Source organism: Dreissena polymorpha, chromosome 10, assembly GCF_020536995.1.
Source record: "Dreissena polymorpha isolate Duluth1 chromosome 10, UMN_Dpol_1.0, whole genome shotgun sequence".
Taxonomy (NCBI): Eukaryota; Metazoa; Mollusca; class Bivalvia; order Myida; family Dreissenidae; genus Dreissena; species Dreissena polymorpha.
Window position 1 is genome coordinate 28,447,701 of NC_068364.1, and position 25,759 is coordinate 28,473,459.

The 25,759-nt window shown below is 35.9% G+C and overlaps 1 protein-coding gene and 2 long non-coding RNA genes across 4 annotated transcripts in view; 1 reads left to right on the forward strand and 2 right to left on the reverse strand.

Annotated features, from left to right (window-relative positions):
* The window catches only part of LOC127847328 (uncharacterized), a 116,099-nt gene that overhangs the window by 58,250 nt on the left and 32,090 nt on the right, over nt 1-25,759 (reverse strand). The gene's annotated exons all lie outside the window — the stretch shown is intronic.
* The window catches only part of LOC127847291 (uncharacterized), a 119,283-nt gene that overhangs the window by 54,064 nt on the left and 39,460 nt on the right, over nt 1-25,759 (forward strand). The window lies entirely within an intron of this gene.
* Nucleotides 14,094-19,711, reverse strand: LOC127847330 (uncharacterized). The gene is made up of 3 exons (XR_008033930.1): nt 19,487-19,711; nt 18,313-18,442; nt 14,094-14,762 (listed from the first exon to the last, which is right to left on the reverse strand). It is a non-coding gene; the product is annotated as an uncharacterized LOC127847330 (long non-coding RNA).

A 25,759-nucleotide genomic window follows, 5' to 3' on the forward strand; every position in this document is an offset into this window, starting at 1 on the left:
TTAATTGAGTAATTCGTGCCACTGCGGAGTTTAAAACAGAACAGAACAGAACTTTTATTTTCACCCAAGTATATAACATATACAATAAGGGCAATATAACAAAGTACAATTTTTATAACAATATTTTGACTTCCGATAATTTAGCAACAACAGCACATATTATCCAGCGAGGGTGGGGGTATTCAGAATGAGCATATATAAATATATTGACTACGAGAATGTGGGAAAAGTTAATCAATTACAAAAAACACCAGATTATCATACATAGTGAGCAATGCATGAGAATGAAATAACGGTTCGTAATTGTGTAGCCTAATTTGTCGAGGATTCTAATATTATTAGTGATCTTTAACCTTAATTATGCGGGGTTGTCTTGTTCACACGTCACTTAACTTTGCACGCGCTGTTACCGATAGCAGTTTTCAGGAAAGAAAAATGTTTATTTAAAAAGTGCAGGTTAAAACAGTGCGTTTAAGGCGATAATGCAACTTGCAGTTGGTAGCTTTAATTTCTGTATTCGGAATAGTTGCAGACATGCTTTTTCGTGATTTATTCGCTCGACTGCACCCGCACAATGAAATTTGCCAATGGGCGAATGGATAATGTCGGAGCAACCCGAGGCCATGAATGATAGCTGTACTTCTCAAGGACAGAATAGATAAGGTACTACCGTTAGGATTAAGCAAATTGTGTGTACTGCATTCAAAAGGAATGAGCAAGGCCTAAGCGGTATCAAGAGGTGATTTTTTGTCAACTTACTATTATAATGGCTTATTTAAAACAAAACGATAATTCGTGAATCGAGACGGTACAAAAATATGAAAATCACTAGCAAAAGGAATTGTTATAAGTTATAAACTGATATTATTATTATTGCAATATTTTCTTTTTTTTTTTTTTTTTTTTTTTTAGCTGGTTTTCCGAGAAAGTATTTGTTTAAGAAGCCAGGGTCATGAAAAGCAAATAAATATATGTACAGATTTTTAACATATCAGAATGATGCAAAAGTAGACGTAGTCATGATATATAAATTATCAGTTAGCGAGTGAAATAAAGGATATAACAAATTTATGTACATTTCTCACATTGATACACATTTTAAGTAGTATCAAGTAATTAAATAAGCATAAACGTTCCTCATGCTTAACAATTAATGTTTTTAACGGTAAAGTGTAGATGTACATAGGACTGAAAATGTGTCATGTAAATTGAATTTATGGAATTTATTTAATTTCAAGTAGGTAACTACAGTCAACTTTCTATTATACTGGTGGTATAAGTCGGCTATTTAAAACAAAACACAAATTTGTAGATAGAAATGGTACAGAATTATAAAAATCACTAGCAAAAGGAAATTGTAATAAGTTATAAACTGGTTATTATTATTGCAATTTATTCTATAAATTTTTGGCCGGTTTTTCGAGGAAGTATTTGTTTAAGAAGCCATGGTCATGAAAGCAAATAAATATTTGTACAGATTTTTAACATATCAAAATGATGCAAAAGTACACATAGTCATGATATATAACATTATTATAGAAACACAACCAAATTAATATAATACAATCATCAATTAGCGATTGAAATTAAGAATATAGCAAATTTATGTACATTTCTCACACTGGTACACATATTAAGTATTAACAAGTAATTAAATATAACTTATAAGCATAAATGTTCCTCATGCTTAACAATTAATGTTTATAACGGTAAAGCATACATGTACATAAGACTGAGAATGTGGCATGTAAATTGAATTTATTCAATTTCAAGTAGGTAACCACAGATTATACAGTAGTAAACGGATGTAAGAAAAAAAGTAGACTCTTTGAAGAAGCAGTAATGTAGTTATTATCATTAAAGGGAGACTATTTAGACAAAAATGTGCCCTAATTAATAATAGAAAGGATGGCTATACAGGTTTTGAAATGAAATTCATTTCCAAGTACATAATAACGCATTAGATCGAGACTTAACAAAAAACTAACAGTCAATTAGTGCACTGTAGTAGAACATATACTATAATTTGGTGGTCTGGTGGCATTTGTATTTATAAACAAATGTGTACTTGTATTGAATCTTTGTTAGCGTTTAAATTTACTAAATATAAAGCGTATAAATTTGCTTGTATTTTTAAGTAAAGGTAAGGATTCTGATGATAAGAATGAGCTAAGAGAAGCATTATGTGTGTCATTACCTAGGAATTGTTCTCTTTCAGTATCAAAGAAATCGCAGTTAAGGAGGTAGTGGTGTTCGGTGCCAATCTGACCCGAATTACATAGCCTGCAGACTCTATCTTCAAATGGGGTTCCGTCGTATCGGCCTGTCTCGACTGGAAACCAGTGGTTAGCAGTCCTGAATTGGAATAGGTAAATGTATTCTTTTTTGGTGAGTTTAATAAGGTAGTTTTCAAGGGATGGTGATTGTTTGAAGCTGGTATATATTTGTCCTTTGTGTGTTTGCTGTAATTGGTGGTGCCATTGGGTTTTGAACTGAGTTAGTAACTGTGATTTAACTAAGCGGTGGATATTAATTTGGTTTATTTGAAACTGATTATCCCATATGCTACTTTGGTTAACTGATGTGAGTATTTCTTTTATTTTGTTTGACCACTTAAAATTTGAGTTTGGGAGGTTCATCATGTACTTATAAATCTGATGTGATATTTTCTGTTCTTTGCCTTGAAGAGTTCTACACCAGAAGGAGATCATACGAGTTTTAATATTGATTGCAATTGGATGCCTGCCAAGTTCACCGTATAGAAAAGATATAGGAGTAGATTTTCTGGCTTTAGTAATTTTTCTGAGGAAGTTGTTGTGTACTCTCTCCAGAATGTCTATGTTTTCAAAACCAAATATTTCTGAACCATATGTTAAAATTGGTAGCACTGTGTGGTCGAAAAGTTTAAGGATTAAGTCTATGGGAAGTTCTGCGTTGTTTGCTCTGATATATAATAGGTGCATTGCTTTTGTTGCTTGTTCAGCTAGGTGTTTTCTTGCGTTTAGGAAAGAGCCATTGCTTGAGAGTGTTATCCCTAGGTAGTGGTAACGGTCAGTTATGTCTATGGGATGGATGCCTAGTGTGAAATGAAAGTTTTGAAGTTGTCTAGCACCGAAGATTATAATTTTAGTTTTGCTGAGGTTTATTTTTAAATGCCAATTCTCGCAGTAATCATGGAAAATGTTTAAGCTATTTTGGAAGTCAGTTTTTGAGTCAGAAATGATAACAGTGTCATCAGCATAAAGTAATATAAGTAGTTTTAGCCACAAAGTTAGGTCTTCAGGATTTGTAAGTTCTATGCCGTTTGAGCCTTGGAGGTGCATATGTGTTTGCAGATCATTAAGGAAGAGGGAAAATAGGAGAGGGGACAGGTTTTCACCTTGTCTTACGCCAATTTCTGATATGAATGGTTCAGATATGTTACCGTTAAGTGAGATACTAGATTTGATATTGCTATACATGTTTTGAACTAAAGTGAGAAATTTACCTGTTATATTTTGTTTGATTAGTTTGTGCCAGAGGCCAGTACGCCAGACTTTATCGAAGGCTTGGGAGAAGTCAATAAATGCGCAGTAAAGTTTTTGTTTCTTTTTTTTCATTAATTCAATTAGTGAGTGAAGTGTAAATATGTGATCAGAGCAGGAATATCCTTTTCTAAAGCCAGCTTGATTTTCATCTAAGATATTGTTTTCATTTAAGAACTTAGTTAGTCTGTTGTTAAGTATTGAAGTAAAAAGTTTGCCAAGACAGCTGAGGATAGTTATGGGTCTGTAGTTACTAGGATCTTTAGGGTCACCTTTGTTTTTAAATATGGGTATTATAATTCCATTGAGCCAACTTTGTGGGATGAACCCGGTTTCAAGTATGTAGTTAAATAGTTTGCAATAAACAGGCATAAGTAGATGTTTTGTGGACTTTATGTATTCGTTAAGAATGTTGTCAAATGGGCTAGGAGTTTTTGAGTTTTTAAGGTTTGAAATACATTTTTAGCTCATCTATTTTTTGAAAAAAAATTATGAGCTATTGTCATCACCTTGGCGTCGGCGTTGGCGTTGGCGTTGGCGTTGGCGTTGGCGTCGGCGTCCGGTTAAGTTTTGCGTTTAGGTCCACTTTTCTCAGAAAGTATCAATGCTATTGCATTCAAACTTGGTACACTTACTTACTATCATGAGGGGACTGGGCAGGCAAAGTTAGATAACTCTGGCGTGCATTTTGACAGAATTATGTGCCCTTTTTATACTTAAAAAATTGAAAATTTTGGTTAAGTTTTGCGTTTAGTTCCACTTTTCTCAGTAAGTATCAATGCTATTGCATTCAAACTTGGTACACTTACTTACTATCATGAGGGGACTGGGCAGGCAAAGTTAGATAACTCTGGCATGCATTTTGACAGAATTATGTGCCCTTTTTATACTTAGAAAATTGACAATTTTGGTTAAGTTTTGTGTTTAGGTCCATTTTATTCCTTAAGCATCAAAGCTATTGCTTTCATACTTGCAACACTTACTAACTATCATATGGGGACTGTGCAGGCAAAGTAATGTAACTCTGACTGGCATTTTGACAGAATTATGTGCCCTTTTTATACTTAGAAAATTGGAAATTTGATTAAGTTTTGTGTTTAGGTCCACTTTATTCCTACAGTATCAAAGCTATTGCTTTCATACTTGCAAGATTTATGAACTATCATAAGGGGACCGTGCAGGCAAAGTTATGTAACTCTGACTGGCATTTGGACGGAATTATGGGCCCTTTATACTTAGAAAATTGAAAATTTGGTTAAGATTTATGTTTTGGTCCATTTTACCCCTAAAGTATCATAGATATTGCTTTCATACTTGGAACACTCACAAACTATCATAAGGGTACAGTAAAAGGACAAGTTGCATAACTCTGGTTGTCATTGTTACGGAATTATGGCCCTTTTTTGACTTAGTAACTTTTAATATAATGGTTAAATTTTGTGTTTCGATCCACTTTACTTCTTAAGTATCAAGGCTATTGCTTTCAAACTTCAAATACTTACATGCTATCATGAGGTTACTGTACCTGGCAACTTGAATTTTACTTTGACCTTAGAATGACCTTGACTCTCAAGGTCAAATTATTAAATTTTGCTAAAATTGCCATAACTTCTTTATTTATGATTAGATTTGATTGATACTTTGATGAAACTACTCTTACCTGACATACCACAATAGACTCCACCCAAACCATCCCCCGTGCCCTCCCCCCCCTCCCCCCCTCCCCCCCCCCCTATTTTTTTTTTTTTTTTTTTTTTTTTTTTAAGATCATCTCACAAATGACCACCACACCCTCACACTATACCCCCCCCCCACCCCCCACCCCCCCCCCAATTTTTTTTTTTTTTTTTTTTTTTTAAGATCATCTCACAAATTACCACCACACCCTCACACTATACCCCCCCCCCTCCCATTTTTTTTTAAAAACTGTTATGTTTGAAATACCGTCCAACCATCGCACCCAAACATCCCCCCCCCCATCGCCCCCCCCCCCCCCCCCCCCCCCCCGAATTTTTTTTTTTTTTTTTTTTTTTTTTCGCTTTTTTGGAAGATAATGTAATAAATGTCCACAACCCCACACTATACACCCCTCTTCACTCCACTCCTCCCTCCTTTGTGATTGAAAATGAGAGTCCCTTCACCTTTAAAAAGAAAATAGATGAGCGGTCTGCACCCGCAAGGCGGTGCTCTTGTTCTATTTCTTCTTTGGTGATTGTGGAATTAAGTGTGGTGCTTGTATAATGTGATTGGTCGTTTGTGTCATTGAAACGGTTGTCATTGATAGTGTTTGTATTTAGTTCTTTGAAGTGTTCCTGTAATTCTTCTAGAGTTGGTGTAGTTGTGATTTTTGATTTTGGTTTTAGTTTGTTAAGATATGACCAATATTGTTTGGGGTTTTTGTCGGACATTGATCGAAGTTTGTTTGACATGTTTTGTTTGTTTGCATTAATATGGTGGTTCATTGTTTGTTTGTATTTTTTGCTGGCGTTCGTCATTTCTTTTTTGTTAAATGTGGTTTTGTTGCTATTATAAATTTTTTTGGCAGTGTGATACTTTTTGCGTGCTTTGAAACATTGAGGACCAAACCATGGTTTATTGTTAGCTGAATGGTTATTTTGAAAATGTGTTTTATTTTCAGGGAAGGTGCTGGTGGATGCTTGATGGAAGACTGATTGCAGCTCATCAGTTATGTGCTCTATGGTCTGCTGCGATTTGGGGTAAGTATCCATTTGGTTAAGTATTTGGTTAATCGCATTAGGGTTGATATTGCTAACAAATTGGCTGGCGAGATCAGGTTTCCATTTTGGTTTTTGATTGGTGTGAGTTTTACTTTTTGGAGTTATATTTGGATGATTGCTATGTGATATATTTATTGACCATGAGAGTGCATTATGGCCATCCGAGAATATTGGGTCAGTTTCAATGATTTGAAATTCCGAAACAAAATAGAAACAATCAGATGAGGCAATAACATAGTCTATTGTGGATTTATTTCTGAATGTAAGCATATCGTGATTATTTCCAGAGGTTAGTCTACCGTTTAGAATGAAAATGTTGTTGTTCTTACATAAGTCTATAAGACGGAGGCCATGTGCATTCGTTCGATGGTCTTGAGAGGTGCGGGCAAGTGGGACGGATAATTTTTCAAGAGTTTTGTATTTGTCTAGTTGACTCTGTATGTCGTCATCGATATCGAAAATGTCATTTAAATGTGGGTCAGTGGTTATGTAATCTTTCATGCTGCCTACTCTGCCATTGAAATCACCTGCAAGAATTACATATTTATGGTCACTACATATCTGGGAGATTTCATTTTCAAGGGTCATAAATTCATCGTCGTTAAAAAATTTAGAGTTTTCGGGTGGGACGTATACAGCACCAATGACAATATTTTCGTCAAGCATCGTTAGAGATTTATCAATAGAGATCCAAAGGGCATATTCGCAATTTGACTTTAAAATGTTAATTGAGGGTACAAGCTTGTCTTTAACAAATATACCAATGCCACCAGACTTGCGTTTATATTCTTGCTTTCTATGGTTCGCAAAATAATCATAGTTATTTATCTTTATAATATCGTGTGTATCAGTGTGAGATTCACAGATACAAAATATATCATAACAACCTATGAAATCAGTGAATTCCTGGTAATTTAGTCTTTTCTTGATGCCGCTAACATTTAAAGTTCCTAATTTTATGGTGTTTACTTTCAGGTTGGATGAGGGTTCTGTCCCCCCACTGGCCTAATGGCTATGGTTGCTGTCTGCTGTGGTCCTACTATGGTTATTGGACTGTGGAGTGTCCCTAGAGGGCACACGGTTATCAGTACGCGCAGAATCCCAGGGGCGTTGGATGCTGGGCACAGATGACTGGGTGTTCAGTGGAGTTCTGGGAGATACTGGAGGATGATTACGAGCATGAGCTTTTGAAGAATTAGGAGAAGCAGACTGCGAGCGTCTTGATACGTGTTCGGAATTGGGAGTTGGAGTATTGGGAGTGATGACCACGGTTGTTTTCCTCTGGTTAGCAGAGGTTGTGATAGGCTCTGGCGGGATATTGTTCCTGGCGCTTTGGGGAGGAGGGACACTGTGTGCCTGGTTGGACCGTGGTACTTCGGGGATCGTGGCAGTTGGAGTAATGGGGGTGGCGACCGCAGTTGTGTTCCTCCGGTTGCCAGAGGTTGTGATAGAAGCCGGCGGGATATTGTTCCAGGTGCTTTGGCGAGAACGGAAACTGTGTGCCTGACTCGTCCCGAAGACTTCGGGGATTGTGCGAACTCTGTTACCGTTGAGAATTGAGTTCCAATCAGGATATATGTCCTCGACTACCCTTCCATCCATAACTATTTTTGCAGGGAAGACTAGTGCAATTTTGCTGCGTGGATTACTTTCACGGAGTTTTTTGTATTTTGGCCAGAGCGTTTTCCGAGCTTGTGAGATTTCTTTAGGGTAGTCTCGGTTTATGCTGAAGTTTGACCCTGCTAAGTGTTTTGCATGAGAGAGAACATCTACTGTGTCTTGAAAGTTCAGGAAGTTCACAATGATACCCCTACTGTTGCTTGGAGAGAATCTTCCAAGGCGGTGGGCTCGCTGGATTATTGGACGGTGCGTTATCTGGAGCTGTTCGTCAAGAAATTGACCTATGACATCAAAACAGTTTTCATTTCTTTGTTCACCTATTCCACCAAATATGAGGTTATTTCTTCGGCTCCTTGCCTCGATGTCAATGGATTTGTACTCAAGCAGTTTTAAGCGCTGGTCGTGTTCGGATAGTGAGCCTTCTATTGATGTCAATTTTGTATGCATCTTTAAACATTCATCAACCTTGTGATCGAAATTCTTCATTTGTTTAAATATTTCTGTCACTTTTCCATCAAGAGATAATTGCTCAAAGTCATTTTCGTTTGTTATTACTGCACCATTGCTACACTCACCACCTGTGTTTATTCTAGTCCGCTTCCTATTTGTGTTGTCATTTTTTACATTGTTTACATTGTTTACATTGTTCCCCACGTGTGGATTGACGAACCTGTTTTGGGTTATAAAAGGCTCGTCCTGAGAATTCTCGTAGCTGTAGCTGTCAAAACTATCAAGGTGATCCATACTTACAGAATTTTGGTTAAATTGGGACTGCTTACATGTACTGAAAATTACTTTTTTAGTAGTTAAAGATGTATACATGATTATAGTACATCATAATTTAAAATTGATAAGTCAACTAACACCATGCCTGCGCCTCCTTGTTTGTTTTGTCTACGACGGGTTTACCAAAAAAATGATTGGACGAGTCGTTATATATTATATATGCAAAAAACCTAGTTGTGTAACTGTGGTCATGTATAAAATTAATTGCAAGAGTTAATAAAATTCCAGGTGTTGAAATCTTGAACATCATGCAGGATGCGATACAATATCCCATTTTCTGTTGAAACTGAGACGTTCCTTAAAAACGTGGTTTCTATAACAATGAACAATAAATAAACAATAAACCATTCAATAACATTTAATACAGAAATGTTATCTGTTTTAAAATTATATTATTTTTTAAGAAAAGCATTTTAACAAATTTCATCGAATTTCTAATTTGCCAATTCTTAAGATATTTGTTCATACCCCATCCACTTTTGAATGTTTCGTTTTTGTTTTTACCCGCTTTATACACAATAGAATCGAAATAAAGCATTAAAATGACCGAAATTGAATCAAAGATACTAGGCTATTAACAAATTACAAAAAAATCCTACCATATAAGTTATGATGGGACGAGTCGTTAAATATGTGGTGCGAGTCATTATATATGTGGGGCGAATCGTTATAAAACACGGGGCGAATCGTTATGGGTCGAGTCTTTAAGGGGGCGAGTTGTCACCAATTCCAATATGTCAGCGTCCATATGTCGGCGCCGTACAGTCACAAACAGGGGTACTAAATATTTAATTCACATTTAACTGAGATGACACCATTAGGCGACAATAGGGAACGTTAACAAGAAGTTTTCGGCTCGTAGAATTCAGCCAATTGGTCTGCCAAGCGTTGGACAAAGTGAATCGGTAATCGAACTACAACGTAATTCGGACAGTTCCTCGACAACTTTGTAAACACTGATTGAAAAGGTTTTTCAAATAATTCAATCAATACAAGTTTAATTATGTGTTGTAATGTTTGTTTATTGAATTTTCTGCCAGTGAACATCAAAACAACCATAAGAAGGAAACGTTTGTTATACATTGAAGGATCCAGACTGTTCGGTTTTGGACAATCTAAATTTGTCTATGCAACAAATTTGTTGATTTTAAATTATGCCATATTTAATTATATGTTATTATTTTTGTTAAAAAATCATTTGAATAAGTTCAATTTATTGACTTGATGCTTCAAAACCTCTGTAAAAAACAACTATATAATTTACTCATTGACATAGTAACTTAGGCTTGATTGGTCATTGTAGGCTCTGGTACTACTTACATGTACCCTGGGTACTCTTGAGTATACTTACATGTACCCTGGGTATGGTAAATATACTTAAACGTACCCGGGAATTTGAACGCTACCTGGTCAATATTAGATTACCCGAGTTGTATTCTCGCCCTTGTAAAACACGCTACCAATTACATTAAAACGATATTGTTTATCTTTAACAAACTTCTCTTTAAAAAACCTGAATCAACATGCTTTTTGAGTATGAGTTTCGATAATATAGAGGCCATTTAACAGACAATTGACATAAATGTGAACATAGTTAATTTAAAAAAAATAGCCAACAACGACTTTGTCTTATTTAGCGTGAAAAATTTCTGGGTATGTTTTTTGTATTTAAACGTACATGGGGTACATGTAAGTACACTTTATAGTGCCCAGGGTACATGTAAGTAGTACTCGAGCTGACAATGACCAATCGAGCGTAACTTAGTAAGCTACTTGTGCTAGTCTTATTTGACCCAACCAAGTAACAGATACACTCACGATCTATCTGTACAATACCTGTATACCATTATTATGAGTATATATTTGTCAATCCAAATTGTGACATCAAAAAGACCAATCAAATAAAAAAAGAAAATTAAGCACTTGCAACTGAACTTGCACTTTTCTTTCAGGTACAGTCTCCAAATGAAGATAATGGGAATCTGCTTACACCGCAATTGCAAACTTCTTGTCCCAATGAGTCTTAGGGACTTCTGATGCCCAATGTTGTGAAGATATTCTGGCCTTTGGTTCTTGACAACAGTTGAGACATTAGTATTTTGGCGCACTTAGGTTTGCATTGAATTGATTCGAGTGACTTGTTCACAGATTTTGCCATTATTTTAACTTTGTTATTAAGTGTTTTAAATTCTCTTCTAAATTACCTGTATTGTAAATTATAAACAACTAATTTTAAGCAAAATGACAGTGATGCTGTCAGTTAGCATTGTGTTGCTTTAAAATGTCCTTATATACTAGTTTTCAATGAATGCAATCCACCACAATGGAACTAAAGCAATTTATGTTGGATTATTACCCGGGTACTTGTAACAGAGTCATAATATAATGATATTTTTAACTACACTTATATCTGGATTTCTGATTATTTAATACAACAAAAATATTAAAAACGATAGTTGTGTTTTATAATCAGACTCACAATTATAAATAAGATGGAGTCGCAGTTTTACTGATGAAAATGTTCATTTCCCGTTTTCATGAAATTTTGACTCGACCTTTAAAGTAAACATACATACAGGAGCAAAATCTCATACCACTTTATACTGGGTAGTTGCATGAATAAGTTTTTCCAGCACATCTTCTCTGAGAAATCTATTCTTTTTTTCCGAACATTAGATGACGGGAAAGAAGTGTGTGCAGAGATGATAAGGAGACATTCTTACTGCAGTTCTGGCCCTTATTAAACAGGTTATACAGGTCGCTGTGGTTTTGCAGATCTTGTGTCTGTCTAGCAACCTGGAAGTTACAGGTTCAGTCGTTCACTGTTAGTGCGTTCTTTAGATCTCCCCCTACGACACCAAGTACGGGATCTACCAAGAAAACGGACTCAAGACGAAGTGTGTTTCAATAAGACTTAGGCAGATAAAAATAGGATTAATTTTAACAGGTTAATGTATTAGTAATATGCACTTTTCTTTCTTTTGTTTTACGGGAATCCCTACCCTTTGATTTAACCAAAGCAAGTATAAATGTAAGAAACAATTATGAATTGTATCTTTAATTTTCAACATTACTTGGTTACATTTCATAGAAGTTGGAATATGTTCTAGTCAGGTCATGAAAAAGATTCGAAGGTGACATCAATAATCACATACATATTAAATGGGTTCAACTAAGAATGTAGTTTCAAACAAGTTTATTTTTCAATTGATCTGTTTGAATACAAAATAATGCTGTCTTTTTATGATTTTTAGCTCGACTATTATATATGAAATATATATAGTGGAGCTATCCTACTCCCCCTGGCGTCGGCATAAGCGTTCCTGTTCCTGTTAGCGTTAGCATGCAAATGTTAAAGTTTGCGTACCACCCCAAATATTTTCCCTTTACATATTGCTTTAATATTTTGCATACTTCTTTACCAAACACGACCCCAACCTATAAACAAGAGCAGACAACTGTATCAAGCATTTTGTAAGAATTATGGCCCTTTTTTCACTTACAATATGCATATTATTGATAAATCTATGTTAAAGTTTGCGTACCAAATTAACCTAAAAACCAACTTGCTCTGCCGGGCAAGTACTTAAAAAATCCAATTGCCCTGAACGTAAAGTCACTTTCCCAAACATGAAATATCACATTAACTGTAAATGTCATATATTTTAAGAAGATCAAAATGATACACCACAACATCTTTCTTTATTTTTGCACATTTAACAAAATGATTACAGCAATAAAAGTCTAATTAAAGTCTAAATTAAATGCTCTTTGTTCTTTTTTGCACTTGCCTGGGCGGACAACTTGATTATAAAATAACTTGCCGGACCCAACTTTTACTTGCCAGGGGCAATAGGACAACTGTTAATGTTGAGCCCTGTACCACCTTAAATATTTTCATTGTCCCTTAACATTTTGCTTTCATAGTTTGCAAACTTCTTAACCAACATGACCTCAATCTATAAACAAGAGCAGACTACTGTATCATGCATTTTGTAAGAATTATGGCCCTTTTTTCACTTATAATATGCATATAAATTTAGTTACATTGCCGTAACTTCTTTATTTATGATCAGATTTTATTAATACTTTGACAAAACAACACTTACCTGAATACCACAATGGACTCCACCCAAACAATACCCCACGCCCCAACCCAGAATCACTGCCGCCCCTTTTTTCCTTTTCGAAAGATCGTCTAATAAATGACCACACCCCACATTATACCCCCCTCTCAACCCCCCCTACCCAACCCAAAACGAATATTTTTTGTCTTTAAAACATGGTTACACAAAAATATATATTTATTTACTTTATTTTTGAAGGACCGTTCAAACTTCCCATCCAAGCTATTGCTATCAAACTTGAAATAAGTCTTATTAGTTTGTTTTATGTCTTTACAAATGTTCAATATATTGTGAAAAATATACCTGAACTATTACCTTGACCTCATTGAATCATTTGAACAATTTCCCCATGATGGCTTAAGTTATACTGTCAAGCACTCGAATAGTTGAGCGCGCTGTCTTCTGACAGCTCTTGTTTTTTATTACTGTTGAAAATCAACTTTATTATTCCCCCCTTCGAAGAAGAGGGGGTATATTGTTTTGCTGAATGTAGGTCGGTCGGTGTGTCGGTAGACCAGCTCGTTTCTGATCAATAACTTGTGAATGGAGGGACCAATTGGCTTGATACTTCCTATGGGCATTGGCCTTTGACAGTAGATGACCCCTATTGAAATTGGGGTAACTAAGTCAAGGTCACTGTCACAAAGTGTTAAAATTGTTTCCGATCAATAACTCGTCAACCAACTAGCTGTCTTTATACTTCCCATGTGCAAGGGCTTTGGTCAGTATATGACTCATATTAAAATTGGGGTTAATAGGTCAAAGGTCAAGGTCACTGTCAAAATAAGTGTGAAAATCATTTCCGATGTCCTCCCAGATGAGTCTATGTGCACTCCACATGCTAATCTGGGACAATACTTAACACACATGCATTAAGCCCAGTTTTCCCAGAATGAGACTCATTTGAGTATTTCATTGTGGTTACTGTCCCTGAATCTTTTATAAATGCTGAATATGTATCTTTTCACAAATGTTTTGATATCACTCATAAAAAAAATTGAACACTCTTTCACAACCCACACAGTACTAATAATTCCCTACTGTTAACAACAAGGTATAACAAACCGTGCAAAAAATACCATTGAGTGAACATAGCTTTCAACCTTTTATGGCTGTTTTAATTTATATTTGCATTTCCTGTTTTCAATATAATGTCCAGAAATATTTCCATAGGAGTGGACACACAGAAAGCTCATAAAACACTGGCCTTCATCGACAGCAAATTATAAAAACTCTTAACAAAAGTCATTTTTGATAAGTAAGCAATGGGTTTGATTGCAAATAAACAAGGCTATTATTTTACAGATTCAGCATCTTTAAAATGCCATGTACTATGAAAAGCTATGACAGAATATTGCTGCATGTAATTATTTAAATACACAAGAAATTTTCTTTTGGATGAATTTGCGTTATTTTTGAGCTGTGCTCTGTCTCTGAGAAAACGGGGCTTTATGCATGTGCGTAAAGTTTCTTCTCTGATTAGCCTGTGCTGACTGCACAGGAAGTAATTTCTTTAAAAAAAACAACAACAACAGTTTAAGTGGGAAGTGTCATCCCTGATTAGCCTGTTTGGACTTCACTTAGTCTTGCTAATCTGGGATAACACTTTAGGCACATGCAGTAAACCCTGTTTTCCCAGAGCAAGGCTCATATGTACAATAATAGTAAATATGTGTAACTGGGTGAATTAAACACATATTGCAAATGAACTAGTTTTTATTTTTGATTCAATAAAACATTGTTTAATTTAAAAACAAAGTGTATATCTCCCACGGTTTCTTTTCACAAGGCCACAATGTTTAAAGCTTAGTCCCATATCATTTCAGGGACGCGTCTGCTCGCACTGACAATCACATGCAGTTGTCTGCTCGTAACCTCCTCAGGACTGGGGCACGGTCTTTGTTTTGAACAAGGGACCAGAAGCAGTTTAGTCCATACATGTTTGGAGTCATGAGATCGATCCAGACCTGCCAACCAATGAAAAGATGATTAGACAATATCAGTGGACTGTTGTTTTACTTACTTTGATTTTTATTTTACGCTTCGGCGTTGGTTAAAGTTTTTTATAAAGTCAAATAACTTTAAAACTATCAAAGATAATTAACTCAAACTTAAAACACTTCTTTATAGCAACAAGACAAATGTGTATGTGAAGTTGCAAGACTCTGTCAGCATTATTTTTAGAGTTATGCCCTTTTTTATACTAAGACATTGAAAAATTGTTATAGCTTTTAATCTTGCAACACTTACTTACTATCATAAGGGGACGGTGCAGGCAAAGTTATATCTGACTGGCATTTTGACAGAATTATGGCCCCTTCTATACTTAGAAAATTGGAAATTTGGTTAAGTTTTGTGTTTTCGTCCATTTTACTCCTAAACTATCATAGGTATTGCTTGAAGACTTGGAACACTCGCTAAATATTATAAGGGGACTGTACAGGAGAAGTTGCATAACTCTGGTTGGCATTTTGATCGAATTATGGCCCTTTTTGACTGAGTAAGCTTGAATATTTTGTTAAATTTTGTGTTTAGATGCACTTTACTTCTAAAGTATCAAGGCTATTGCTTTCAAACTTCAAATTCTTTCTTACTATCATGTAGGTACTGTACCTGGCAAGTTGAATTTGAACTTGACCTTTGAATGACCTTGAATCTGAAGGTCAAATAAGTAAATTTTGCTTAAATTGCAATAACTTCTTTATTTAGGATCAGATTTGATTCATACTTTGACAAAACAACACTTATCTGACATACCTCAATGGACTCCACCCAAACCATCCCCCACTCCACACCCCAGAATCCCCCTCCCCCCCCCCCCCGCGCAGTTAAAAAAAAACAACATATTTTTTCCTCCCGGTAGGGTGGCATATAGCAGTTGACCTGTCTGTCAGTCTGTGCGTTCGTCCGAAAACTTTAACATTGGTCATAACTTTTGCAATATTGTAGATAGCAACTTGATATTTGGCATGCATGTGTATCTAATGAAGCTGCACATTTTGAGTGGTGAAAGGTCATGGTCATCCTTCAAGGTCAAGGTCAAATTTTGCAGTATTGAAGATAGCAACTCGATATTCTGCATTCATGCATATCTCCTGGAGTTGCACATTTTGTGTGGTGAAAGGTCATCCTTCAAGGTCAAGGTCAAATTTTGCAATATTGAAGATAGCAACTCAATATTTGGCATGCATGCGTATCACATGGAGCAGCACATTTTGAGTGGTAAAAGATCAAGGTCATCCTTCAAGGTCAAAGGTCAAATTTTGCAATATTGAAGATAGCAACTCGATATTTGGCATGCATGCGTAACTCATAGAGCTGCACATTTTAGCGGTGAAAGGTCAAGGTTATCCTTCAACGTCAAAGGTCAAGGTCAAATTTTGCAATATTGAAGATACATGTAGCAACTCGATATTTGGCATGCATGTGTATCTCATGAAGCTGCACATTTTGAGTGATGAAAGGTAAAGGTCATCCTTCAAGGTCAAAGGTCAAATTTGCAATATTGAAGATCGCAACTGTATATTTGGCATGCACGTGTATCTCATGGAGCTGCTTATTTTGAGTGGTGAAAGGTTAAGGTCATTCTTCAAGGTCAAAGGTCAAATCTATGGCTTCAAAGCAGCGCAGTAGTGTGCATTGTGTTTAATGCACACAGCTCTTGTTTTTTCTTATTTTTGAAATTTCATCTAATAAATGACCATGCCCCCACATTATTCCCACTCTCAAATCCCCCCCCCCCCCCCAAACACACACAAAGATTTTTTTTTAAACATGGTAAAACAAACAACACAAATTTGTATTATTATTTTATTTTTTAAAGACCGTCAAACCATCCCACCCAAGCTATTGCTATCAAACTTGAAATGTAATCTTATTAGTTTGTTTAATGTCTTTAAAAATGTTCAATAGATTATGGAAAATATACCTGAACTCAGAATCATCTTTAATGTCCCACTTCTTTAAGACATTAGCGATCATTATGTTTCAATTCTGGTCCTCTTCCTGTTAGAATGTGACTATATTACCTTGACCTTATTGAATATTACAAATTTCCCCCATGATAGCTTACGTCATACTGTCAAGCACGCAAAACGTCGAGCGTGCTGTCTTCTGACAGCTCTTGTTTATAACCAGCCCTCAATCTCAAACTTGGTCTTAACTTAAAAATAACATTTTATTTCTTTAATACTCCGTGATATCTGATGTTACATTAAATGTGACACAATATTAATAAAGACACTATTTGTTATTTATAACTTGTTCCAAAGTGTATAAATAGAGAGAGAAGCGTGTTTTGTGAAAAATTCTTAACAAAAATATTTGTTTATATTTACATATATTTTATAAGTATCTACTTTCTCTTTAGTTACTCAACTTAAACCTAATTCCACTTGTTCCCCCAACCGCAAATCCTCCCCTCATGAAGGGATGTAAAACGATGCGCATGTCCCAGGCTGGGATTGAACTCACAACAAGAGAGCACACAACTCCCAAACCCTCCCATTGCTCTACCACTTGAGCTATTAAGGATTGTAACAGATGTTGGTTGTAAAACGCCCCTAATGGTCCCGACTGGGATGGAACCCACACCAAGAGAGCACACAACTCCCAAACCCTCCCACTGCTCTATCACTTGAGCTATAAAGGATTGTAACAGATGCTGGTTGTAAAACGCCCCTAATGGTCCCGACTGGGATGGAACCCACACCAAGAGAGCACACAACTCCCAAACCCTCCCACTGCTCCACCACTTGAGCTATTAAGGATTGTAACAGATGCTGGTTGTAAAACGCCCCTAATGGTCCAGGCTGGGATGGAACCCACACCAAGAGAGCACACAACTCCCAAACCCTCCCACTGCTCCACCACTTGAGTTATTAAGGATTGTAACAGATGCTGGTTGTAAAACGCCCCTAATGGTCCAGGCTGGGATGGAACCCACTCCAAGAGATCACACAACTCCCAAACCCTCCCACTTCTCTACCACTTGAGCTATTGAGGATTGTGACAGTGATTGTGGAATATTAATTTCTCCTTTAAATTGAAAAAACTTTGTTTTAAAAAACAGCAATCACATGACCTGAACTATGGTCAGGTGACCACTTTCAAGTCATGTGATTGCTATATTTAGGGCTCATTCAATCAAAATAAATCCACATAATCCAATTTCAATGCCACTGAAAGCACAAAACAAAATAATGAAGCAAATAATAAACCCCCCAAAAATATTCACAATTTTTAAAAATAAATTATTACAAAAATAAATACAAATGTTTACATTTTTTTTTAAGGATGATTGGTTCACCAATAATTTGTTTAAAAACAAAAGGGCGATTTCATGGCTCCCCAAGGTAATAATTCTTTGTGGTTTCATAGAACAATATTTATAAATTGACTTTGTTTAAATAGTGTACTTGTATATCAACCAGCTTACCCTGTAGCTTTTCCAGTTTTGACTTCAGGGGCCTGATTTGAATAAAACTTGGTACTGGACCACCATTTGATGTCACATACCTTTATTCACAAGACTGTTCACACGAGCTCTGTATCCTTGGTCATGGCATAAAACGCAGATTTGCTATCCGCCAACAAGGTCTGGGGTCAGACATATTATAAGATTCTTCCATCGCTTAGAACTAGGATTCTGAAAACACATAAAACATGACAGAAAAATATTTTTCTACGATTCTTCATCGCTGAGAACTAGGATTCTGAAAACATATGAGCCTCATTCTGAGAAAACTGTGATTAATGCATGTGCGTAAAGTGTTGGTCTGAAAAACTGGGCTTAAAGTGTAAAGAGTGGTCCCAAAGCATTCTGCACAGGCTAATTAGAGATGACACTTTCTGTGTTAATGGTATTTTGTTCTTTTTCAAGGAAGTATCTTCTTAGTGATTGCAGGTTGAAAAGTGTCCTCCCTGATTAGCCTGTGCTGAAAAGTGTCCTCCCTGATTAGCCTGTGCTGAAAAGTGTCTTCTCTGATTAGCCTGTGCTGAAAAGTGTCCTCCCTGATTAGCCTGTGCTGAAAAGTGTCCTCCATGATTAGCCTGTGCTGAAAAGTGTCCTCCCTGATTAGCCTGTGCTGAAAAGTGTCCTCCATGATTAGCCTGTGCTGAAAAGTGTCCTCCCTGATTAGCCTGTGCTGAAAAGTGTCCTCCCTGATTAGCCTGTTCTGATTGCATTACTGACCGATGAACATGCATTAAGCCCCGTTTTCACAGAGCTCATAATTATAAAACTAAACAAGGATATATAATTTCTTTCATAACATATAATAAGCTTGGTAAACGCTCAACCTTAACACTACGCTTACTTTAACAAGGCATTCCAAGAGGCAGCTTCATCTCCAGCTCTCTTTTGACATGTAACTGGTGACCTCGAGCATTATGAGCTAGTGTGATTGACAAATGTTTTAGCTATATGCCATTAACTTTATATGAAATCTTTTGAGTGTGACTTTGACCTTAAGAAGGCATGCCTAACTTGTGTCTTCTGCCCTATGTCTTAGTGACATTAAAAATACTATCTGAGTTTGATAGAAAGTCCTATTACAGGTATAGCACACTTTAAGCTGACACAAGAATAGAGGCCTGAACTGTTGATCTTCATATGTGACATTGACCCTGAGAAAATATAACTTAAAAGTGACGTCTGCACAGGATCTCAAGGATCTTGAAATAGTATTACCTTTTTTGAAAATCCTTCCAAAGAGCATAGGAGATGCACTGGACAATTAAGTGATATGGACAGCCTGGCAGATGCACTAACGGATGGCATTCCTTAAAAAACCACAATTGACTCACGGTAAGGGATTGATTGCATTCCCTTAAGTACATTAATTTGCTTCTTTAATCAGGTCTATGTTTGAACATTCAACGAAAAACACAAAATTGAAATTGGGATTTGTGTTTATGAAACAGTCTGCACAGGCTAATCAGGGACCACATTTTCTGTCTAAACTGGAGGTTTGTTAAGAAGAGTCATCCTTTTAACAAAAAAAAACATAAAGCAATAACTGTTGTCCCAGATTAGCCTGTGCAGACTCCACAGGCTTATATGGGACGACATTTTATGCACATGCATTAAGCCCAGTTTTCCCAGAACACAAGACTCAAAAAAGATTTACATCATTTATTTTCAATTACCAAAAATTTATATCTTACTTACATTGTATCATACTGCATCACAGACTGATCAAGGACAACACTTCATTTTATGAAATTTATCTTTTAAAGAAGATCTCTTCTAAACAACACTCCAGTTAAGGTGGAAAGAGTCATCCCTGATTAGCCTGCACAACCTTCACTGCACCTGCAATTATATATGAAACTAATGCTGTAAAATCTCCATTAGGGATTGTTTATATAGTTTAGCAAACAAGAAAAAAATTGATATATATTTAAGCCAACAAAGCCAAGCTTCTGTATACATGAATTCATTACAAATACTAAATAGGGTATTGTCTTGTGAATGGTCCCCACTCAGACAACGTCCTCAAGAACTTTCCAAATGTGTGTGTGTATTTATAAGTTTATGAGGTCCTTCCTTGCCTGAGGCTGCATAATGTGAGGACCCGGAGTGTGTCTCAGCACTCCTACCTGATTTGCTTACTATACTCATGAACATTGGAAATAATTCGGGATATTAGCTACAATTTCCAGCTATTTAGTTGTTGCTGAAAGCTTTTCAGTTTTTGATGTGATCTTGTATTGTGGGGATAGCTAGAGCAGGAGAAAACCCCACCTGTCTGGTATGGTGACCAAACTCACGTGCTTATAGGAATGGGGATTGAACCCATGTCATCCAGGTGAGAAGCATGTACTAACCACTGTGTCAACTGGACAGCCAAGAATGCAGGACTCTTTCTCAATGCCTTAGGCTTTAAATACACTGAATTTAAAATAAACAAGATTTTAACGGATACTTACACGACCAATTTCCACTTCCTCTTCTTCTATAAGCCTGGCAGAGTCCATATCAGCAGACGGAACTGTGTCCGAGATCAGAGATGTCTGTGCTGAATATTGTGTCACTTTGTCTCCTTGTGAAGCCAGGTGTCTCATATCTGTTGTACTTTTATCTGATTCTCTGTGAGATTGTCGAAATGATAGATTTTTTTTCTTATTTTACGCTTTCCTTTGTTTTATGAGGAAAAATCATTTATTTAATTTGATTGTTTTTATTACAAATATTCAATTTTTAATTTGAATAATTTATTAAAATTTATTTATATTTTAAAATAAATTATATAAGTTTATATTTTTTGATTTAATTATACGAATAATATTCATAATTATTATTATAATAAGTATAATAATAATATTATTATTATTATTAAAATAAACGTCTCAAACAGTGAAAAAAACAATGACGATTAACTTTTTTTTTACAGGACGTCATTATTTAACAAAAATGTGTCTACCTTTTTTCTGCATATTTTGTAGTAAGTCAGCAAGCACATATGGAATGTTCTTTCTTGTTCAACCATTGGATTAAGAAATGTATGATACAATTAAGCTTTGATACCGTAAAATGATTTAGTTTGCACAGGCTAATCTGGGACCACACTTAATGCGCATGCCAAACAAAACACGGTTTCCCTAGAGGGCAGCTCAAATATTCTTTTTGGACAATATAATATAAGTCTGTGTGGTTCACCCGAATGCTTTCTATATTTATGTTACCAATTAAAATGAACTTTTCCAAAAACAAAATTATCTGTGAAGAATTTCCTGTACAACAAACAAAAGTCTTCAATGTAACTACATGCGCCTTACTCTGGGATAACAAAAACGAAAATTCTCTTAGAAGGGACAAACGCCCGAGGAAGAAATAAAAATAACCCAAACCTTCTTCCTCCTCACAACCGGCTTCCTTTTTATCTGTTTGGTGTTCGCTGAGATACGTCTTCATTAACTTGGAGAAGGCTCCGTCACGACTCAGTAGGGCTTCGTACGATCCCATCTCCGAAATCTTGCCATTGGTAACCATAATGATGGTGTCTACATGAGGCAGCCAGTGGATAGCATGGGTCACTAGTACCCTGTTCTTAACGAATCAAAATGAGCCTTAAATGCATAAGCTATTAGCTTGTGCAGTATGTGCAGCCCTTATGGTGTTTTTCGTTTAAAGGATGTCTAGTTTTAGGGAAAATCAAGTTTAAGCAGAAAGTGTCGTTGCTGATTAGCCTGTGCATTCTGCAAATGCTTATCAGGGCCAGCGCTTCCTGCTTTTATGGTTTTATGGTATTAAAATGAAGTCTCTTCTTAGGAAAAATCCAATTTAGGCCGAAAATGCTTTCCTTGATTGTTGTCCTGTGAAGACTGCACTTGCATATCTGGGATAACACTTTACGCACACGCATCAAACACTGTTTCCAGGCTCTGATATCTCGCCATTGTTAACCAGTAAGATGGCGTCTTCTTAAAGCAGCAAGTGGATATAATGTGTCCCAAGTACCTTCGTCTTGATCAATCAAAATGAAAATAAGCGTTGCTCTGAGAAAACAGGGCTTAATGCAATTGCAATCCCAGATTTGCCTGAAAAGTCTCCACAAGCTACTCAGGTAATTTTAATGGGTTTTTATCATTTGAAAAAGTCTTGTCTTAGCAAATCGCCTGTTCAAACAGTACAAGCTAATCTGGGACAACACTTTACACACATGCATTTAGCCCTGTTTTTCCAGAGCGAGGCTCAAATGCAAACAGTAATAAATACTAGATCATTGTTTTACTAAGCAATTTATATGTTGTTTGCTTGTTTGTGTTTTTTACTTTTTTGTCGTTTTCAACAGTATTTTAGCCACATCAAGGCAGTAACCTCACAATTTTTCATGATGGCGTAACGGATATAGCGTCCATCTAGCAGCTGGGAAGTCACACATTCAACCTCTACTGTAGGGGGTTCTTTTTCGTACAGACCCCTTCTTCTCCTTTTACGAATGTTTTATCTAGTTCAGTCTGGGTTTTTTTCAGTTATTAATGTTTTGCCGTCCCTGACAACCATAATTGAATGCTAATGGTGCAAATTGCTGTAATAAATATTTAATAATTTGTTTATTAAATATTCTAAAATCATTTATTTAAATTATAAAGTAAGCTTTGTTCCAGCATTATCACTCTAAATCATATATATATATATATATATATATATATATATATATATATATATATATATATATATATATATATATATATATATATATTATATACGTTTATATACTTCCATATTTCAATTACTTAAATACTCTAAATATTCATAGCTACGCAAACATCCATTATTCTAATTATGGACTAACATCCTGGGCCTTGCAGATATCATCAAGTGTTTGCGTGAAATCTACTAATGTTGACATGGAAGGCAGATTTAAATAGCCTGAACATGCAAAACAACATGAACATGTGCGCAATTATATCTGCCATCAATTTTCTTGCCGCATACAAGTATGGTAATGAATCTAGGTCAAAACCTCTGGATAAGACAGCCACAGTTAAACAAGAGGGTCAACACACATCCTTGTTGACTGTGAGTACTTAAATAGTGGATGGCTGGAAATAGCAGTTTGCATCCGTTTTGTAAATTAGTGGCTCTTGACTGACTTCATAGAAATACATGTTGACGGATATTACGCACAAATCTTTCCCCATCACTGCAATGTCATGGTAAATATACATTATTATGAATATTGGGCATCTGCATGTATTATACCTATTTCCAAATGAGCTGGTAGGGTGTTGGTAGTGAACTTTTGTCTTAAGCAGGACTTTTAAAAACGCATGATGAGACAGCATACTTTGCACAAGAAACAGCTTTTAAGAAACGATGTATAGATCAGTATTGTAAAGTCAGTAAATAGTCACTAGCCTTAAACACGGGCGCCACCTCGTTTTTGCGATGCATTAATAAATGAGCCAATGAAACTTCCGAGGTGGCGCTCAGGCCCGGATGTTTTGAAATTTCATGGACAATTTTACAGGTTGATTAGGTTTTATATGTTTTTTTAACATAATTTGCATTGTTTTTAAAATCGGGCAATGTTACGTGCGATTCAGCGATAATTGATTCGTCCAAAAATGTACAGACACATACATTCTCAACCCATTCAAAAACTTGAGAATCTGTGGCATGTTGGAGTCTTAAAAAGCATTTCGAGGAGTTTTTCCTGAGTGACAAGAACATGCCAACCCAATTAAATAGCTAACGGCATCAAACGATTGCGTACAACATACATTAGATGCTGTATGCACAAAAATAATGGCTTCTTGCCAACGTGGTAGATAATTTTGCATTTTTCCAAAAGAGATGGAGCCAATGTTTGAAGGGGGCGCTAATGATAGGAGGCGCCGCCATTGCAGGATGTATCAATTAACAGACGTATCGCAATGACATTTTCACATGACGTAGATTTGATAGATAATGTTATTTGTTAAATAAAATTTATTTTTCAACGTACATACCAAGGCTCACTACTGGCAGAACGAAAAGTGTTGGTAGGATGCAATGTGCGCACACGAGGTTCTTTGGTTGACAGTCAAAAAAAAAAATAAAGAACCAACTGAACAATTGTCATGATTTTAAGATCAGCAATGGGAAGTGCGGTTAAACTAACCACATGATTGTTTTGATTAAGGTCAATGCCTGACTGGAAATGAAGGTATACAAGAAAAGACACAAGAACGCCAAAGGTCCTAAGGCGCAATCTAAGACTTCATGGAACTAAAGAATTAAGAGCAGGTGGTTTTCGCAAGATTTTACCCCCCAAAAAAGTCTAAAAAAAACTGCCCCAGCACCTGGCATCCATTTTATGTTGAAAAAATACACAAACATTATCATGCCAAGAAGTCGTCATATTGTTTTTCTATAGCAAAAAAATCCTACTGCGCCTCATTGCAGTCTTGTTTTATTTTTCTAAACAGACAGGAACCATAGTTTACTCAGCAAATAAATAATTATATTCCATCTAGATAATTAACTAAAAACATCCTAATGCAGTTTTTGTTTCACCAAAAGCCAATAAAAGGTTTTCTGTAAAATCATTGTATTGAGCATATGTTAACAATCTTTAAATTCTGCTATATTTGATATGACAGAAGTGGTTGCATTTTATGATTAAAGGGTCCTATTTACGTTTTGGTAAATGGACACAATTTACAAAAAATGTTTCAGATTCGCAAATGTTCGTTGTAGGTATATGTATGATATTTGTGAGGAAACAGTAATTCTTAACATTTACCATGCTCTTAAATATCTATTAAATACATCTTTTGACGATTTAAAAACCTGAAAAATATAAAGCATTGCAACGCGAAACGATTGAATAATTGAGAGAGTTCTGTTTTTCATCGTTATATTTTGTAAAACGACGAGGATTGCCTACATAAAGTATAACATACTTCAGTCAATATATCAGAACGAATGGCCGAGTGTTCTAAGTGTTAGACTTTTACTCCATTGGTCAGTGGTTTGAGCCCAGTTAACTCGCTGACTGTTCAGGTTTTTATGCTGTTTGATGCTAATCAGTATATAAAGGTTGAACATGAGGCCTTTAAAACTTGCTTCTTGTTAGATAGGTATTAAATTTAATATTATTTTCTAAGGGACTACAAATGTGTACAAAATATATATCTAAGTCCTAAAGGGTTAAACAAGAGATTGGGCTCTGCATTAGTCTGTGCCAAATGAAGGTCAGTCAACAGCAACATGTGGTAAGGTTAGAGTGGGTGTGTTGATAGTGTTCAAGGACAACATCCATTCAAGTATGAAAGCTTTGTAGGAAACATAATTGATATTCTATGGAATGTCATTTTGTGTTAACCGTATAGAGATAGAAGGATGGGTCAATCAATATATACCTCCCAGTCAGTCAATGCTGGGACATACGTACAATATTTTCGGATTGGGTCAACTTTTAAATATATTACTGTTAGTACCACACACAATTTGGTGTCACATTCAAGATCA